Raw genomic sequence first — 19,939 nt, 5'->3', positions numbered from 1 at the left:
TGCCCTTCGCGCTCCGCTCATCCCGCTGTGTTCGTGAACGGTGCATTGCGCTTCCCGGAGTTTCAATCGCGCTTGAATGCGGAGTAGCCTGGGTCCCTGCGGGCTTTCTCCGTGTCCAATGATTGATGACCTGGCCTTAATCGCCCAGCCGTGTCCCTTTAGGTTTTGGATGTTGATGATGATATTTTTACCCAGCAGGGTGATCCTGTGCCTTTTTTTTTTGACGGTGCAATTCCCGCATGCACGGTGCAGGGCTGAGGGACACGGTGCAACGTCGCTGTCTCGTTCTTTCGATCACGATGCAGGGTCGCTGATGTGCAGCCGTGGTCCAAGGGGACCGGGTTGATGTGCAGCCCCGGTACATGGTGCAGTGACAATGGGCATCTCCGTGGAAAATGATCCAATGTTTCTGTCCCAACCAGTGTCATCTGATTCCAGTAATCCGGAATGTCTAAGGAGCACATTGTCTTCAATGATTTAAGATGCAGTCAGGAGCGTTGAATGTCGATTAATTACCATTTTTGCAATTAAGCATGCATAATACATGTCGAACATCGAAGTGATCCATCAGTCAATTACTTACTAGTCTGGCTGTGTCATATCTGCGGTTAATTGACTCTGAGTTTGTTACTTTTGTGTGTGTGTGTGTGTGTGTGTTGGGGGGGGGGGGGGGGATGCTCTGTGTCAGTCCAAGTCGGATCGTCACTTATTAGATGTTTCTTAATACTGAAACTATTTTTAAAAATTTTTTGACGGCAAATGGATTATCCACGAAGAATTTGCAATTTATTTTTTGGTCCAAGAACAGTTTGGAATTATTCCGCATGCACCTTAGGGGGAGGAAACAAATAGTGCGGCGGGGGAAGGATTGCGAGTTACGTTGGCTGAAAGTGGGTTACACCCCATGAGGTGGGAGTGGTGGGGATGTATTGCAAGTGACAAATGTCAGAGCAAACACAAGCTTCCATTTGGAAGATGGGGTGAAAGTGAGTCAACAGCTAATTGTGGACTTTGCAGGAGGCGCATCATCAGATCACAAGAACATCTGGATGAGACGATTGATGGACTATGATGGTGTCAGTGGTCTTGTTACTAAGCATCATTAATGTGAAGACAGCAATCCTCCCAGCTAATATGCTTCAAATGTACTTCTTTGGCTACAAAGCAATTATAAAAGGGATGAATAAAGCAGTTGGTTTGCAATTATTTTTTTTAAAGCTAGTATCAGTTTAATTTTCTTTGTTTCCATTAGCCCAGTAAGTATTTGAGATTAATTCATGGCTGCTTGAGAGGTGTGTTAAGGAGGATGGAAGTGGGAAGGTTAGGGTCAAACATCATAGATATAGGTAAGGTGTAAGCTTGTCGCTCGAGCTGCAGCCCTGAGAGTGTTGTCTTCAGATTTTGGTACTGTCGATGCCTTCTCATGTTCGATGGCATTGGCATTCTGCTGAATTGGGTAAGATATGAACAGATCTGGAAGCTGGAAGCAGGATCTGAGTTGTTCTATTTTATTCACATGACATTGGTGTTGCCTGCAAGGCCAGGATTTTATTACCTATCTCCAACCACCTCTAAAAGTAATACAGCACCTAAATTGTCCCAAGCTATCTGTACAAACACTTACTGGACAGGCATCTTGGAGATGATTTTGCAGGGATCCATTGTAATGTTTTGCTCACTATGACTTGTGGAGCTTGAAATAAAAGTAGCAAACATATTCACCTGTAGAACAATCACTTAAATTGCATCATTGCTCTCCCACTGAAATGTTGAGTTCCCACAGTACAGTTAGGGAAGAGGGTCCACAATTTGGATCTAGCAAAGTTGAAGGAAATACAATTATATTTCCTTTACTTATTTACAAGATGTTTACAGAACATGCATTTATTGTCCATCTCTAATTGCACATGAAATGAAGAGACAGTTAAGAATCAACGCCATCAGTGATGTCACAAACTGGGTGACAGCAGATTTTCTTTCCTGAAGGACATCGGCGAACCAGATGGTTTGTTTTTAACAATAATCTGTAATTCCATGATTACAGTTACTGAGACAAAATTTTCTTTCTGAATTCCTGATTCATTTAATGATTTGAGTTCAAGTCCAGATGGTGTGTGACTTGGAGGGGAACTTGCAGGTGGTGGTGTTCCCCTGAACCTGCTGCATATTGTCCTTGGTAAATATAGGTCACTACTTTGGGTGTGCTTTTGGGTTAGCCTGAGTGGATAACTGCAATGCATTTTGTAGTTAGTACATATTGCAGCTGCTGTGTGCCAGTGGAGTTCATGATGTGCTTAAATAAGTGAAAAGTCAGGTTTATGATCTGACTATTAAATAATCTTTTGGTTAAATAAAATAGCGAATTATGCAATTTAGACTGCCATTTTGAGCACCAGAGTAGATATAAGTGACTGCTTTAGCCACAAGCTTCACAAGTCATAGTGAGCAAAACATTCCAACAGATCTCTGCAGTGTCATCTCAACAATGTATGGTATGCAGGTGTTTTTATTAACATCATGTTAAGACATTATAGGTGGTGCAGAATCGCATTACACTTGGATGTTTTAGAAGAGCAAATGAATGAGGTTTACTTGAACAATCAGTTTAATCTGCAATAGTTGTGTTTTTAGTGATATTCTTTGGTGTTTGGTGTTGTCCTTGATATCCAACAGGACTTGAAGGGAATGAATTTCATTAGGAGATAATTGAGCAGTCACACAAAATGAATATACTGCCAAACCAGATGTAGTGTGTATGTGCTGTAGCAGTAGGCTACAGAAAATACCCCAGCAGGCAGGGAAAAAGATCTTGTATGCTATTTGAACTCTAATATTAACTAGGACAGTATGATAAGCAAGGCATGAGTGGATGCCCTTGCTTCTCTATTACTTCTTTTAATATAAACTCTTTGGACTTGACATAGTTGGTTCTGCCCTGATGTAAGAGATTATGAATCTTCAGGATTTCTTTTTGTTGCCATGTAATAGTATAGAACATGTAATACAGGTACACAATCCTTTATCCAGAACCCTTGGGGGACAGTTTTTTCCGAATTTTGGATTTTGGAAAGCCCCCCTGAATTGTGCTGCCGTATACACCCCCACCCCCTTCCAGTCGCCCAGTTGCCTCCTCCAAGCGCCGGGCGCCTCTCTCCCCACTTACCGGATTTTGGAGCTTTCCAGATTTTAGAAGTCTGGATAAAGGATTACAAAAAATTGTATTAAAAAAAATTGCCTTCTGCCTGCTGTAAGGCAAGAATCCTGTGACAAGCAATGAACATTTTTTTTGCTTCAGGATGTGGTGCTGGGTACCTGTAACTTGTCAAATGCTTTCCTCAGTTTTGATGAAGGTCTTCAACTTGAAACATAACCATCAGACAATCGGCAGCCTCAAGCAACCAGCAAAAAAAAATGAGGAAAATAAATGTAAACTATTAAAATAAATAAGAATAAAATAATAGGTAAAAATACATGAGTTTAAAATTATAAAAGTTGATGTTCTCTGAAGTAACACATAAACCTTTACATTTAGTGAAGATGGGAGGAAATATTCACCCAGCAGAGTGCCTTGGTCATGCTTTGCTTATAGCAGCTGTTTGAATAAAGTTGTGTGAAACAGCAAAGAAGTCAACCAGGATGAAGTGCTGGTTGATGCCATTCGCTGTTGGTGTGACTCTCTTAAATTGTCTCCTTATCCCTGCTTAGTTAAAGTTGTCCCAGTCAGAGGCTTTATCTATAAACTTGAGGGAGGTAGAGCTCATTATCTGTAATGTTATTATTCGTCTTTCGTGTGGCTCCATGGAGGGGGAGAAACCTGCAGATGCAGCGTTGGTTAAATGTTTTCAAAGAATGTGACTGAGAATAAAATAAAATAAAAGGGCAGCCCGATTGGTGTAGCACTTAGTGCAGTACCTTTACAGCACCAGCAATTGGGACTGTGCTGTTTGTAAGGAGTTTGTACGTTCTCCCCATGTCTACATGGGTTTCCCCGTGGGCTCTGATTTCATCTCACCATTCAAAACATACTGGGGGTTGTAAGTTAATTGGGTGTAAATTGGGCAGCACAGATATTCATGGGCAGAGATGGCCTGTTAGAGTGCTGTATGTCTGAATTTTAAAAATTCATAAAAGTGAAGTTTCTTCAGGGTAAGTACAGTATAATATTTTTTTCCTTTTAAACTATTTGTTTTTGATGCAGATCCATTATCCAGCATCAATTCCCATAGATACTGGATACCAGGGGTTTTACTGTATTTTCATAAATGAAGAAAATCCAGACATCTAAAATCTGGAAAGCACCAAAATCTGGCAATAGGGACCAGCGGTTGGGGGAGACTGGCGGGCGGTCGGGGGAAGCGGCCGAGGGACCGGTGGTCGGGGGAGACTGCTGGACGGCCGAGGAATGCAGTTGGGGGACACTGCTGGGCGGCCAAGGGACCGCGGTCGGGGGAGACGGCCGAGGGACCGCGGTTGGGGTAGACTGCCGGGCGGCCGAGGGACCGCGGTTGGGGTAGGCTGCCGGGCGGCCGAGGGACTGTGGTTGGGGGAGATGTCTGGATGGCCGAAGGACCGGTCGGGAGAGACGGCCGGGCGTCTGGAAAGGGGTGGGGGTGGATACGGCAGTACAATTCGGGTGGGCTTTCCAAAATCTGGAAAAATCTGAAATTCAGAACACACTTCCCCCAAGGGTTCTGGATAAAGGATTGTGTACCTGTATTTGTTTCCTCCTTGCCTAATTTAGATTTTTGCCAAATGTTGATTTTAAATAATTAAGTTTTACCATTAAAAGGCTTTAGTTCCTTGATTAAAGTTTTCCATGATTAAATGATAATTAATTTAAAAAAAGGCATGATAGTTATTCAGTATGGATTATAACACCACCAGGTTGGTAAATCAATAAACCTTGTGAAGAACATCAATGGAAAGACAAAGTGAATTCCTGTTGTACAATTTTGGATCAAAAATTGGAGAATAGTAAATGTCATTTCAAGCTTAGTAGGATGCTTAAAATTTAGCTCAACTTAGATTTTGCACTTAACTATTGAGAGTCATTAAAGGTGCAGCTAAATACAGATGGCATAAATTCATCCAAAAAAAATAAATGGCTGATCAATGCTTATCAACCTCCAGGAGAAGTCTTCACCTCCTTCCCTCCACCTGGTTCCATTTCTTTTTCTTTCCTTGCCTAGATCCAATGATTATCCAGCTGCCTCTGTTTCCTACATCCACTCCTTCCCATTTTCTACCTGGCTGGATCTGTCCATCATTCTTCACCACTGTCTCACCCTCCCACCCTCTTTTGTACTGGTTATCTACCATCTCCACTTTGATTGCTGATACTGGGTGTTGACCTGAAATTGACAATTCTTACCCTCCCACAGATGTTGTTCGACTTTTCTCCAGCTGTTTGATTCTTGCTCCTGATTCCAGCATCGGCAGCGTCTTGCGTTTCTGTTAATTAATCCAAACTTACTTGACATATTTATCTTTATAATTAGTTCTGTTATTTCTGCCTCGAATTTTTAATTGTTTGGCCTAAATACTTCCCTTCCTGAACTGCCTGTTTTTACTCTTCAACATTAAAATGCTTGTTGAAGCTTTCCACTTTGGATTTCTTTGGCCACCTCGTAGAATCCCCTTGCGTGACTGATCCTCATTGCTACACCTGTGAAGCACAAGTGGTTGTTTATTATGTCAAGATTCTGTAGAGAGGAAAGTTTTTATTGTCTATGCAAAGCATGTGCTAATGATACAGAATATGTGGATCGTGGTACCCAGTAACAATGAAATATATTTTGTATTTCCCCTTTCCCCACTCTCCTTTGATACACCTCTTTTCTATGTGGCTGAGTTATTCTCACCCACCAACTTTGCACTGAACTGCTGCCTCAACTTTGTTCTTGGTGTCTGAAATGAGATGATACCATGTATTCTTTGGCATTGTGTGTTGCTTTATTTTTCTAATGACAAGAATATGTGTGTAGCATCAATGGCAGTGCAGATTTCAAGTGGCAAAGCAGAAATATCTGAATGGATGCAATTAAAGATTATCGTCACAATAAACATGTTATTATCTCTCTGAGCTCCTGCATCTCCGGAAAGCACAGATTGGTGTGTGTAATTGACCGTAGTACAGAATCTCATCTCAGCAAGGAACAGTGTTACTTGGAATCTAAATGTCAAAAGTAATGGTCTCTCTCTCCCCCCCTCTCTTCCCCCCCCCCTCTCTCTCTCTCTCTCTCTCTCTCTCTCTGTCTCTCTCTCTCTCTCTCTCTGTTTTGTTTATGTGAAAAATTGTCTACATTTGTTAACATTACTTGTGTTCAGCTAAGTGCAGGCTTATAATCCACACATCATGGTTGTGGAAGAGAAGGGTAACCTTAGTAGATTAAATACCGTATATTTCAGGGTATAGGTCGACCTTCAGATAAGTCGGGTCCTCATTTTCAAGGATCGTGCATAAAAGTCAACCCCTCAAAAATCGCATTGACTGAGCTGTTGGGTGTGGCTGGAAGGTGGCTGTTATTGTGCAGCCTCCAGCAAAATGACAAATATCTGAAGCAAGTTTTAAATTAAAAGTAATAGAAGTGGCTAAGAAATCCAGCAACTGTGGTGCTGCTGTGAGAAAATTTGTTGTAGGTTAGGTTCTTTTTTGGTGTTATATACCAAAATTACATCGAGTGGTTTTTTTAGTTGAATTTAAGGTCTCATTTTTGTATCTGGTGTAAGTCAACTCCTGATTTTTGAGGGCTTTTTAAGGTTTCAATACTCAAATTATGCTGAAATAGCCTGGAATGGCCAACTTTGCATCAGACTGCTGAGACTTTCCGTAAGAGCCTCCAGGTTTTGGAGTTCAGCATGTGTACAGATTCCCAGACTGTTGGATGCTCTTAGCTGGTAATTTCCCAATTGCTCTCTGTCACAGGGCTCTGAATGCAGACGAGTGATGGAGTGTTTTTTGTTTGTTTTTTTTTAAATATCAGAAAGATATAGAACCATGACAGGTAGATAAGGCAGTCAAAATGGATTGACTCAGTCTGTTTTGCGGGTGGGTGTGTTCTGGCCTCCCATAAAACATCATTTTTAATCAAGATTTATCATTCAAGATTAAAGCAGCAGATGTCAGTGGAAAATGTGAATAGTTTGTCTATCTCTCAGTGGTAGAAAATAAGGGTTTTCACGTAGTTTTCAAAGTGGAAATAAAGGAGAAACAAGTGGAAACTCTGGCCAGTATTTTCTAAGGAAAGGAAGAAAAAGAGACTGAAAATGTGGGGGGAAAAAAATGGCAGGTGATGTAAATCTGAAATAAAACCAAAAAATACTATAAACAATCAATAGATGTCAATCTGTTGCAACTAAATTAATGGAAATATTTCTGCAGTAGAGTATACCCTCATTTGGGCAGATTAGCTAAGGACAGTTGGTAGGGATTTGTTCAGAATAGGTCACGAATAAACAGTTTTGTCACTTTTGTCAAGCAATATTCAAGTTCATTGTCATCCGACTGTATAAGAACATTCGACAAAACAGCATTTTCCGTTCTCGGTGGAAAAACACGCAAACATCTGGACATAACACACAGAGACAAAAAATACATATGCAGTACATATATAAAAAATAAATAAATAAATTTGACTTAAGCCTTAGATGTTGTCCGTACTGTAGTTGACCCTTTCCATATCTTTCCTATTTCCCAATTTCAAAATCTGTCATCTTCTAAGAAACATAAGTTTCAATATTCTGAATTACAATCTTAACACTCCAATAAAGCAAACTTCATACGTTTAATTGCAAGTAACTTTAATTTGTTGACAACAATTAAACATTTTGCATAACTTCGCACTGAGATTTTCATAACAATTAATTAACAAAGCATCTGATTATATTTAAAGACATTAATGATATAAGAAATGATTAAAACTAAGAAGATGAAAAGATGACTTAAAAGATAAGTATTTTGATGCTTATGCCTCCTCCATGGTTCTTAGAAGACTGAATGCAAGCTCCTCATTTGCCCAGATATTACAACATATGATGTCATATTAGCTATGGTAACTCGACATACAACAATCTTTCTTAAAGGAATAGTCACAAAATTAGCAAAAATCAAAACACAAGGTTTTATTCTTTACATTCCGGCCCCTAATTATAATAGACATTAATGACTAATACATAATAATTACTATTATAGATACAAAAGTGAGTATTAGTAAGTATAAAATTAGAAATCAAAACTTTCTGCTTCTTGTAAAAGACATATTTTAGTAATAGGTCAATTTGAGTAACCAGTTTTGGTTTTAATCTGCACTTGCCGAACGAAACCTTTCTTGTCTGGATCTGTATCCATGTGAAGCCATCTCAGCTGGATTATCCACTGATTTCGTTTGAATTTTATTTTCATGTACTGCTTTCAATAAGATGCCAAGTGGCACACTGATTTGAGAATTGAAAGCCCATGGGATTCAGGGCTATATTTTCAAGTTAGATCTAAAACTGGCTCAGTAAGAGCACTCAATGAGCATCAGATATTTCTTGCCAATTTTTGAGGTTTGCAGGAAGAAAAATTGTCAAAGTGATTCAATATCAGGAAGGTTTCAATGGGTTGGTTAGGTGGGTAGTAGAATAGCTAATAGTATTTAGTCCAGAGAAATGCCTATGTGGTTTGCTCTACGTTGAAGAAAGCAAAGGCAGATTTTTTTATTTTTAAAATTTAGACATACAGAATGGTAACAGGCTCATTTGCTGATGTGCCCGTCCACCAAATAACCCCAATTAATCTACAACCCCTGTATATTTTGAAGGGTACGAAGAAACAAGAGTATTCAGAGGAAATCTATCCAAACTCCTTACTGACAGCGCCGCATTGGAACCCGGGTTGCTAAGCTAACTGCTACGCTAACCATGCCACATGTTTTGCCTAGTTCCAGTATGTATAGGCCACACTGAGGATACTTTTGCCTGCTACTTTAAGTCTCTGTTCCATTCTTTTACAATGTTGAGTATTTACAGCATTTTCTGTTTGCTATTTCCAATTTCCAGCATTTGCAGTTTTTGATTTTCATCAGGGGATTTCCAAGACTTATTTGGGATACACTTTAATTCCATCCCCATCTAAGAGGTGTCCAGATATATGTTGTAATTGTGTATCTTTGTTGAATGTCGAAGTTTTCAGACGGTCTTCTGATGAACATCAAAGAGTCATCGAGTCTATATTTCATGTTTCCATCTTTCTTTGCGACCCAGAGTGAGGACATTTTTGTCACTACTGGCCCTTAAATCAATTTAATTCCCTAACCCCAGATTCCACCTGTCATTTGCACAATAGGGCAACTTATAGTGGCCAATTAACCTACCAACCTATGCATTTTGGTTTGTCGGAGAAAACCGAAGCACCTGGGGGAACCCATGAGAAGATAGAGAGTGTGCAAATTCCCCTCTGACGGTACTAGAAATCGGAACTGAAACTGGGTCACTGGAGTTATGAGTCAGTAGCTCCACCAGCCGCTTCCATGCAACACCGAAACAGATACTTTGGTCCACCATATCCACTCCAACTATCAAGCATCGGAATCCGGCATCCTAATTTACAACAGTGGGCCTGTAGCCTTTCTATATATTTCTTAAATACTCTGAACATCTCTGTCTCCATCACACAGTCAGGCTGTGCTTTCCAAATTTTAGACACTGTCTGGATGAAAACATTCTTCATTAGAATTCTTGTAGATCTCCCAGCCTTGCCTAACGCTGGTAGGGTGTATTCCCCATGTCTCCTCCTGGATCATTTGAGGTCTTCGTGATACTGCTGTTGACAGTTCCATATCAGGACCTTTGGGTAAAGTCTCTAGACTAATCGATCTGTCTGTACTCTGATGGAGCAATCAATGACAAATAATTCTGCAGACAACATAGGAACTTGCTTTGAAAGGCTGGAGAAATAAAGCTTTTCTATATCTATGCTTCATTTGAGATTTTCAAATCCAGAGAACTTCTTTAAGTGACTGCTATTAATTACCCAACAGATTCAGTGACTTCCTTAATGTTATCAGCTTGATGCAGGTGGTATAGAGGTTTGGTGATTAAGTTATTGGCCTGGTGTCCAGATACCAGGACCATCATTTACATTGTTAAATACATTTTATTTTTAATTTAAACTTAGACATACGGAACAATAACAAGCCCTTCCAACCCATGAGCCTGTGCTGCCCCAATTACACCCAATTAACCTACACCCCATACATTTTTTCTATCATTTTATTTTTCAATATTTTTTATTAAAATTGAAATCCACATCAAAAAATTGCGGAATATATAAGAATACATATTTTTAAAAATGTGCAGAATACACTATACTCAAATCGTACTATTTCATTCACAGTACGCCACATTCTTAATCAAATAAATTATATTATAGTAATATTTTATAAAAAGAAAATCTAATCCCACTACCAAAACTGAAGGTATTTGGCAAGGAAGGAAAAAAAATTCCCCGTTGCAGTAATAAATTTCCTTATTATCCAACACCTCTGCATTGATACCAAATCAAAGATTTTGAAAGTAATTCAAAAGGGGCCTCCACAGTGTTTGAAAATTTAAGTTCAAATCAAATATTGAGCATTGATTCTTCTCTACATTTAAACATGGCGTAACATCTCATAACTATTGAGCGTGAGTAGGCGGTGCAGCATCATTCTATCAAGCCACACCACCTGCCTGGCCTTCAGAGAAATAGAAGCTAATACCTGTAAATCAGATGCTGTTAAAGTTAAGCCTCTCTCCCTGCAACAGAACCAAACAAGGGAGTTAAAGGATTAGGTTGAAAATTTACTTTAAAATGTACAGAAAGTGTGAAATACTTCCTTCCAGTATTTCCCAAGACTCGGACATGTCCAAAACATATGAATTAGTGAACCATCTCCATTGTTGCATCTATCACAAGAAGGAGATACATCCACATAAAAACAAGATAGTTTGACTTTGGACATGTGGGGCCTATGAGCTACACTAAGTTATAGAAGGGCACATAAAGATGAATCATTAACCATTTTAAAAGTTACATTCTAAGTTTCTTCTTATTAAAATATTAAATTACTATTAAAATCTTATTAATAGTAACAGAATTACAGCAATGTAAGATTCTCCAGACTAGTAAATTCAAAATAATAGTTTTATTCAACTTAATAACATAACATTTCTTGCTTATCTCTAAACTTAACTCTAAATGCACAAATGCGCAAATGTAAATATGCCATTTCTAAATCAACCAATAAGCTTGATTTAGAAAAAGTCAATTTTACATTCCAGTTTCAAACATTTTGTTGACTTCAGGATCCTTTTAAATAGCACTGCAGAACTAATTATGAAACACTTTTAAACATTATATTTTCAAATCTCTTTTAAACTCACAGGTCTCTTGATGAGCTGTCTTTCAGAAAGATATTCTTCAAACAGGAGTGACCATCTTCTTGGCACAAATGAGGCGGTTTTTCTTTTCTTAAAAGAGCTGTTAGAGAGGCTATTTTCTTTTGAAATACCACTTAAAATACCTTCTGTTAATAAGAAGAACGCAGATCCTTTTCAAAGAATTTGGAAACTTTACTTCTTATAGGTAGTCAGAAATAGTCCTACTTTTTTAAAAGCCACTTATGTTGTGTATCTCCTGTGCTAAGGATAATACAAGTCCGGACTTTCCAGGAGGTCAAGTGCTTCCTCAATCTCTTCAGTTTTCTGTCTTCTAAATCTTCTGATTCTAAATGTTTCTTTGCCTTCAGTATATAGTTTTCTGGCATCATGTGACATGACATCATCAATGAGTTCTATCTCAATTCCTGGAAACCATGTGATCATCTATTGGAATCATTAACAGTTGCCAGCTTATGTTTCTTGGAAACCATGTGACATTCATAACTCTAGCTTGCAGATGCCACAACTCCAAAAGATGGCCTCACTTCTGAATGCATTGTATGGTTGTGTGTAACTGTCCCAAACCCACTACATTACTTAAGACATATATATAGGAAATATAGCTTAACATTAACCTAAATATTAATATTTACACAGATCAATTACACCTGATTGATTGAAAACTGTAGGTCCTGTTCTCAGGCTTTTTACATTTTATCTAAAGGAGCCCCTCTTATACCTAACAACATGTCATAAGTGTTAGATGTTAAACTATTGTAAAAAGATTATAAATTAAAAATTACATCTATTAAATTCTTATCAAAGCTCTTAAGAAATGTATGTAATGAAATCGCAAAAAATCTCTAATCTGTAAATAATGAAAATAAGAGTATTTAGTAAGCTCTATTTAACTGACAGTTGTTCAAAAAAAGCAAGATTCACTTCAATAATTAGATCTATAAAACATTTTACCTAATCTATACCATTCTTTAAAAGCTATGTCAATCATGAAAAGCTTAAAGAAATAATTAGAAAAAATATGACTAGAAGGAAAAAATCTTAGTAGGCCAAAATACTTTCTAAGCTGTATCCCTATCATCAAAGTATGTTTAATTTATTTAACGAAAAGGGAAGTGAGGATCCGAGCAGAGAAATAATAGAAAATGTTGTAACAGGGTGATTGTTCTTCCATATATAAGGAGATAAAAATGAATCAAGGGAATAAAAAAAAAAGACATGAATTAAAAACCAGAAAAGCCTGAAAAAGGTATATAAATTTAGGTAATATATTCATTTTGATAGAGTTAATTTAACCAACCAATGACAAAGAAAAGGTCAACCAGTTTGATAACACCCCTCTCACGTATTTTATTAAATTGAGAAGAATTTCTTTAAATAGGTGTTTGTAATTCTTAGTAATTGTTTTACCCAAATAAGTAAATTGATTTCTGTACAATTTTAAAAGAAAGATTGGTATTTATTGATGCCATATTAGTTGCCCATTCAGAGCCAGCTCTTCAGCGCTTGACGTCCTGTTTTGAGGAGACTGGCAAAATGTTTGGCCTGGAAGTCAGCCTGAAGAAAACTGAGGTCCTCCATCAGCCAGCTCCCCACCATGACTACCAGCCCCCCCACATCTCCATCGGGCACACAAAACTCAAATCGGTCAACCAGTTTACCTATCTAAGCTGCACCATTTCATCGGATGCAAGGATCAACAATGAGATAGACAACAGACTCGCCAAGGCAAATAGCGCCTTTGGAAGACTACTCAAAAGAGTCTGGAAAAACAACCAACTGAAAAACCTCACAAAGATTAGCGTATACAGAGCCGTTGTCATACCCACACTCCTGTTCAGCTCCGAATCATGGGTCCTTTACCGGCATCACCTACGGCTCCTAGAACGCTTCCACCAGCATTGTCTCCGCTCCATCCTCAACATTCATTGGAGCGACTTCATCTCCAACATCGAAGTACTCGAGATGGCAGAGGCCGACAGCATCGAATCCACACTGCTGAAGATCAAACTGCGCTGGGTAGGTCACATCTCCAGAATGGAGGACCATCGCCTTCCCAAGATCGTGTTATATGGTGAGCTCTCCACTGGCCACTGAGACAGAGGTGCACCAAAGAAGAGGTACAAGGACTGCCTAAAGAAAGCTCTTGGTGCCTGCCACATTGACCATCGCCGGTGGGCTGATATCGCCTCAAACCGTGCATCTTGGTGCCTGACAGTTCGGCGGGCAGCAACCCTCATTGAAGAAGACTGCAGAGCCCACCTCACTGTCAAAAGACAAAGGAGGAAAAACCCAACACCCAACCCCAACCAACGAATTTTTCCTTGCAACAGCTGCAACTGTGTCTGCCTGTCCCGCATCGGACTTGTCAGCCACAAACGAGCCTGCAGCTGACATGGACATTACCCCTCCACAAATCTTCATCCGCGAAGCCAAGCCAAAGAAAAAAAAGAAAGATTATTCAAAGGAAAGAGTTACTTTTTATGCAAATTCAACTTATAACCTGAAAATTGACTAAAATGAGAAAGTAAAGAAAGCAGAGAAGGCAATGAAGTCTCAAGATTAGAAATAAAGCCAGAAAGCCAACCAATAGTCAGACGGCATGCTACTAATTAATTTGCTCATCCCCAAAATCATCTGCTGACAAAACTCCAATATTACAATGAAACCTTGAATGTGTTCCAGATGAGACAAAATACAGTTACTGCAGCTAATCCAAAACAGAGATAATCATCATGTTTTCACAATATCAATAACACATTTTAATCATTATTAACAAGGGAAAAACCTTAAAGAATATACAGATATTAAAATATTAATTTAAATAGTTAAATTAGAATCAAAAAGCTTAATATTTTACAAGCTAAATAAGTTAAAAAAAGTCAAAATTTATAAACACTTAAGGCATTAAATCATTAAGACTTTATTCTATTGATGAAACACTAAAAGATTTGAAGTGAATTAGCTACAGAGAATTGGAGAAACAGTTACTCAAATGGAGAGATAATGGATGGTAGACCTTCTTCCAAAAATTTCTGGGCTTCTTCAACGGAATGGAACCACTTCTTAGAATTGTCCTTTAGTGTGATCCAAAGGTGTGCTGGAAAAAGCAGAAAAGGCTTAACACCTTGATTGTAGAATTCCAATATCCTATATTTAATATGTTCACATAACCTCGGATGAATAATCCTTGACGATACAAATCATCTGACCTTTGTAGTCAATCATTCCTTTGCAATGAGATTCATGTATTAAAAAAATCATTATAACCAATCAAGGTCTCTGACTAGGAGCTCATTTAGAAGCCAGCGATCTGTGTGCACAATCTATTGCAGGGAGAGTCAGCAAAACTCTAGGTCCAAACAATTCTGGCAAAAAACTTGCAAAAAAAATTGAGTAAGTTGTCCACCCTCAGTTGATTTTTCCAAGCCCAGAACTTGTAAGTTTCTTTTACTTCTGCTTTCTAGGTTAATAATTTTCTGCATTAATTTTTAATTAGTCTTTGATAGCTTTTTATAGAGCTTTAGCACATCATCCATTCTTCTATCCAAAACAGTCACAATTGCTTCATTATCCTGAATGTTTATCATGTTCTTCTAAGGTTTTTTGAAAAGAATCCAATTTTGCATCCATCTGCTTAAACTAATTTCTGAATTATTGTAATTCATCAGAGGATTCTTTTCTATGTTTTCAAAGCAATTCTTTGATAGATTCCAAAGATGCAGGAAGATCCTCTTTTCTATTAGTCATGTTAAAGACAGTTACAGTCATTAATCCAAATAAATTCAGTAAGCAATTTGAAATTTAGGAATAAAGACTTAGAGGTTGGAAACAGTAAAGTTAAGTTGGAGTAACTTAAAAAATCAGCTGCTCCATCATTGGTGAGCAAGAAGCCTTTCTGTCACTTTAAACTATTGTTTCAACACTGCTGGCTATGAAATCAGTAAGGTTTCTTTTTTTAAATATCTAGTTCACTCGTGTTTTGGATAAGGAGACCTGTCATCCCTAAACTTTGGTCAAATGGTGACTTCAGACCGACCATTGCTTCAAAGACTGAATTGCCATCTGAAAAGGTCAAACAAGCCTCTGAGCTCAAGGGACAGTTAGAGGAGAATAATTCTGGCTTGCCAGGGATGTCTGCACACTGTGTGAATAAATCATTTAAAAAAAAAACAAATGGCAGGATGATAAGTGCAGGAAGTTAAAGGCATTTGATTCCAATAAAAAATAATAAATCATGGAAAGAAAGCATTTATGGCAAATCCAAGATTAATTGTTAATCCAAAATTACTCTAAAACATGTAGCAGTGGTGAACTGCAGCAATCCTTGAAGTGAATGCACTTCCACAATGACCATGACATCTTTGAAATGCATGACATGGAAGGAGGTCATTCAGGCCATTGTGGTCATGTGAACCAAATAATAAACAAGGTGAATTCCACTGCCATATAGTATTTAATTGTGATAATGGTTTCTGGCCCCAATAGTTTGTCAATAAGCAAACACCCTTTCCATCTATTAAGTGAAATTGGAATTGAAAATCTGCAGGAACTGTGGTTGAAGTAAAAACATAAAACTGGAGTATCTCCAGCTTTGCATTTTTACATTGTGAAAATAATTTTTCATCATCTTCCTACTCCTCCTTTTAATTAACTTCCATCTAAGCTCTGTAATTACTGAATTCTCTGCTGGAAGAAACATCTTTTCCATTCTCTCTATCTGAGCCTCTCAATTTTACACTCCTCATTCTTCAAGCATATCTAGCCTGTACAGTATTTTCCAAGTAGCTCATTGATACCACATCAGCCACTTTCCAGTCCTTAGGCAATAGATATGTAGGTAAAGAACATTGGGAATTGATAGAGCTTCTTTCATTTCCTCTTTTTAGAACTTGGGAGGCATCTTATCTATTTTTAAAGATGTCAGATCCCTTTATATTCCCTCTCTTTGTTTATCATTTCCAATCCATCACATCCTTCCAAAATACTATTTCCGCAAAGAATGATGCTACACATTCATTCGTAACTTTACATATCCACCACTTCCTCGTGCAGACAGCTTCTTCTCTCTCCTCCTTTTCCCTTTAAGTATGCATGGAACATCTTGGGAGTAAGATATACCATAAATACATGATCCTTGATTATTGCTGGCAATGCTCTTTCAGCAATCCCTAATTGGCTTTCTGCACCTTCTCCTTGGTATCTGCAAAGAGCTTATTTCACTGTTTCTTGCCAGTGTACTCCTGGTTATCAAAGGGATTCAGATTTAGAAGCTTTTCTTCTTTGATAGGAACATATTTGTTCTGAACAAATATATTAGGGATGGTGTTCCAAGATTTAGACCCAGTGATGATGAAAGCTCAGCGTTATTTCCAAGACAGGGTGACAAATTAATTAGAGAGGCACTCGCAGATGATGTTCACTACACAAAAGTGCTGGAGAAATTCAGTAGGTCATGCATCATCTATGGGAAGTAAAGGCTAACCAACATTTTAGACCTGAGCTCTTTGTCAAGGTGTGAGTGAAAAGCAGACACACACCTGAATAAAAGGGTGGGTGTGGTGAATGTCTGCCAAGCTGCCTGTTTCCCCTCTGGTGAGCCTTGCTGTACTAACATTGGCTGTGTATTATCTCTACTGTTAAGGATACTCCCCTTGGATATAACTGTATATGCATCTATTGTCTTTCATTATTCTACCATGAGTTTCTGCTAATAAAAGCCATGATTATTGTTTGACCATATCGTCTTTGATTAATGCAAGTAAGTACACATGCAACAAATGCTGCAAAAAGGAAATTTATAAAAGGATGGTCATTACAGCTCAGTGACTTTGCAGTAGGAACATTATGTTACATAGAAAATCTGACAAAGCTAGAAATTTGCAATATAAACATAATCCTGGAGATAATCAGCTAGTCAGGCAGTATTAGTGGAGAGAGCAACAGAATTAATGTTCAGGTGAAAGATCCTTCATCAAAATGGACTTCAATCTGAACCATTAACTCTGTTAAACTCTCTACTGATGTTGCCTGATCTACTGAATTGTGTTTTGTTGTGAGATCAAGTCCAAGCTGAATTCTGACACCATTGTTTATGGTATGAACATTTGACAGGGACAACTTTTTGTTTGTTCAGCTATGCCCTTCAGACATCAGTGATGTGTTGAGAGTAATCGGATGTGTCTGTATAATGTAGAGCCGTGGCAGAACTCCTGTAGAAGGGCTCAAACCTGAAACATCGACTACCTTTTTACTTTCTATGGCTGCTGCGTGATCTGCTGAGTTTTCCCAGCATATTTTTGCTCTGCATTAGACCTCAGCATCTGGACATTTACCTGTAGAGCTCTGTGCTGTGTTTGAGCACAAATTGCTCTACTTGAATGAAACTGGACCTAAACCTAAAGCATCCGCATTGCAGCCTCACTGATTTGGATTCAACAAAGTTTATGTAAACAAGCCAAGCATCATGAAAAATTGCCACACCAGAAGGAAAGTCTTTCATTTTATTCCTCTCCCCTTGGTCAGATGGGCACTTTTAGCAGTTTAATGCGTTTCTTTTGTTACTTTTTTTGAGTCTTTTAAATGCCTCTCTTCCTTTAAGTGAATCCACCATGCAGGGATTGGGCCACAATTTTACTCTCACCTGATTTTTTTTCTCCCTCAATTGAGAGTTGATCTAATCCTTATCAGTTGAGTTCCAGAAGGTTGGGTTAAATTTAAATTTAGACAGACAGCACTGTAACAGGCCCTTTTGGCCCACAAGCCCCTGCCACCCAATTACACCCAATTGACCTACAAACCACGGTACGTTTTGAACAGTGGGAGAAAGCTGGAGCTCCCAATGAAAACCCTTGCAGACACAGGGAGAAAATACAAACCCCTTACAGACAGCGCAGGAGTTGAACCCTGATCCCGATCGCTGGCGCTGTAACTGCATTGTGCTAACTGCTACGCTAACCAAGCTTCCCTGAAGGGGTTAAAGTCGGCCTATTTCTTCCTTACATCTTCATGGAGGTTGGTTGACTAAGAAGGATGTGGAGAGGGTGCAGAGAAGATTCACCAGGATGCTGCCTGGATTGGGAAGCAAGTCTTATGAGGCAAGGCTAGCAGAGCTGGGACTTTTCTCTTCGGAGCGTAAAAGGATGAGATGAAACTTGATGGAGGTCTATATAGATTATGAAAGGCATAGATAGAGTGGACAGCTAGCACCTGTTTCCCAGGGCAGGATCAGCAACATGAGAGGACATACGTACAAAGTTAAGGGAGGTAAGTTTTTTTTTGACACAGAGTTGTAGGGGCCTGGAATACCTTGCCGGGGATGGTGGTGGAAGCTGAAACATTGGGGGCATTTAAGAGACTCTTAGACAGACATGGATGAAAGAAAAATAGAGGGTTATGAGGATTTAGTACTTTTTTTTAGGGAGGAATATATGGGCTGGCACAACATTGAGGCCTAAAGGGCGTGTACTGTGCTGTATTGTTCTATCTTCTAAACTGTGGGTTGCTTGATGGCAAATATCAAAGAATAATGGAGCACATTTAAAAGGAGATTCAGCCAATTGAGTCAGCCTTGGATTCTGTGAGGAACCTTTATCAGAAAGGATATGAATTTAACTGCTCCTGCCTTCTCATTCTCTTTATTGTGGATCCCTGTGCAATGGGCCCAGAGCACAGAAAGGCACCATGGAATGGTTAAGGTAGGTGAAGAGAGATGAATACAAGGGGAGAAGGAACCCAGTGTTTTGCTGAGAGATGATGAGAATGGCTGGAGTGGGCCTTAGACTTGGTTTTGGCTGCATGGTCTGTTACTGTGATGTACCTTCTGCACTGCTGTTTGTGTTGAAGGTTGACTGACTTCAGATACGTTGGTGGATCGGAGTAGAGATCAGCTGCTTTACTGGTGGAGTGAACTGGAAGGGACAGAGGAATTTCAGCCCTCTAGCTTTAGCTACAGGTGGAGAGTTGTTAAATATAAACCGTTTTTAGAATTCTGATCAATAATGGAGAAAGAACATTTCAACCTGTTTAGATGACAAATTATTTATTTATTTAAAACACTACTCAATTGAAAATGAAAATAGTGATAAAATAAACTAGAATTAAGAGTATACTCATCATCGTGGCTGTCCATCCTCGATGGCCTTCGTTCCAACAGAGTGAAGACATTTGTGCTTGTATTTGTTTACTGTGTACTTGATGTTTCTCTCCAAGAAGCGCACGATACTTGATAAATCAAACCACTAATTCCAATGACATGGAAGCCACCATGTATACTACAAAGTATAGTAATACGAGTATGAATACACTTCTGTAATAAATCAATGAAAGCACCAAGAACAAAATGAGCCACACATCCATCAGGAACTCTATGCAAACAACAGTTGGTCTCAGGAGCTCAAGAATCATTCGCATTGATCACAATCTGGACTAAGTCAAAGTCTGATGGACTGGTTTACAACCCACAGTTTTATTGTTAAAACTACAAGCAAGTGCCTGTACACCTAATTTCTGCTGCTATTAT

At 38.7% G+C, this 19,939-nt stretch overlaps 1 protein-coding gene across 5 annotated transcripts in view; it reads left to right on the top strand.

Moving 5' to 3' along the window:
• Window positions 1-19,939, top strand: part of LOC138757225 (endophilin-A1-like) — a 225,909-nt gene that overhangs the window by 66,672 nt on the left and 139,298 nt on the right. The gene's annotated exons all lie outside the window — the stretch shown is intronic.

This window comes from Narcine bancroftii, chromosome 1, assembly GCF_036971445.1.
Source record: "Narcine bancroftii isolate sNarBan1 chromosome 1, sNarBan1.hap1, whole genome shotgun sequence".
Classification (NCBI taxonomy): Eukaryota; Metazoa; Chordata; class Chondrichthyes; order Torpediniformes; family Narcinidae; genus Narcine; species Narcine bancroftii.
Note: the sequence above shows the minus strand (reverse complement) of the source record. Positions and strands in the feature narration are given on the sequence as shown.